This window comes from Mustela nigripes, unplaced genomic scaffold (genome assembly GCF_022355385.1).
Source record: "Mustela nigripes isolate SB6536 unplaced genomic scaffold, MUSNIG.SB6536 HiC_scaffold_1959, whole genome shotgun sequence".
In the NCBI taxonomy this organism is placed as follows: domain Eukaryota; kingdom Metazoa; phylum Chordata; class Mammalia; order Carnivora; family Mustelidae; genus Mustela; species Mustela nigripes.
Genome location: NW_026741366.1, coordinates 3,670 through 4,855, shown reverse-complemented (window position 1 = coordinate 4,855; position 1,186 = coordinate 3,670). Strand labels below are relative to the sequence as shown.

Here is a 1,186-nt window from a genome sequence, read left to right as displayed (position 1 = left end):
AGTTTGTTGATATATAAATGTTCATAACATTCTTTTATAAACTTTTTAAAATTAAAAAAAAATCTTAGTAATATCCCTACTTTCATTTTTCTCTCTCTCTTTCTTTAATCAAGAAGAGTTTTCTTTCTCTCTTCTTTTTTAAATTTAAATTCATTAGTTAACATATTTTGTAGTATTGATTTCAGAAGTACAATTTAGTGATTCATCACTTACACTTAGCACCCAGTACTAGCTTTGCACAGTGGCAGTATCATAGCCAATGAGGTTTATCTGAGACACGATTATTGGTAATTAAAAACTTAACACCCAGTACTTATCCCAACAAGTTCCCTCCTTAATGACCATCACCCACTTAGTCCATGCCCCACTGACACTCCTCCAGCAACCCTCAGTTTGTTCTCTGTATTTATGTCTCTTGTGGTTTGCCTCCCTGTTTTATCTTATTTTATTTTTCTTTTCCTTACCCTATGCTCACCTGTTTTGTTTCTTTAAATTCCACATATGAGCTAAATCATATGGTACTTGTCTTTCTCTAACTGACTTATTTTGCTTAGCATAATACACTCTAGTTCTACCCCCATTCTTGCAAATGGCTAGATTTCATGCTTTTTGATCACTGAGTAATAGTCCATTGTATATATAAGCCACATTTTCTTTATCTATTCATCAGTTGATGAACATTGGGGCTCTTTCCACGTTTGATTATTGTTAATATTGCTGCTATAAATATTGGGGTGAATATGCTCTCTTTGATTCACTATGTTTGCATCCTTTGGATAGATACTTAGTAGCACAGTTGCTGGGTCATAGGGTAGCTCCATTTTCAACTTTTTGAGGAACCTTCATACTGTTTTCCAGAGTGGCTGCACCAATTTGCACTCCCACCAACAGTGTAAGAATATTCCCTTTTCTCTGCATGCTTGCCAACATCTCTTGTTTCCCAAGTTGATCATTTTAGCCATTCTAACAGGTGTGATGTGATATTTCATTGTGGTTTTGATTTTTATTTCCCTGATACTGAGTGATGTTGAGCAACTTTTCATGTGTCTGTTAGTCATCTGAATGTCTTCTTTGGAAAAGTGTCTATTCATTATTTTTTTTAACTAGATTATTGGGTTTTTTTGTTGTTGAGTTTGAAAAGTTCTTTATAGATTTTGGATAGTCCTTTATTTGATATGTCTTTTGC

General features: G+C 33.8%; 1 pseudogene; it reads left to right on the top strand.

Moving 5' to 3' along the window:
- Window positions 1–230: 230 nt before the first annotated feature.
- Window positions 231–314, top strand: LOC132008894 (U4 spliceosomal RNA; annotated as a pseudogene).
- The last annotated feature ends 872 nt before the right edge of the window (window positions 315–1,186 follow it).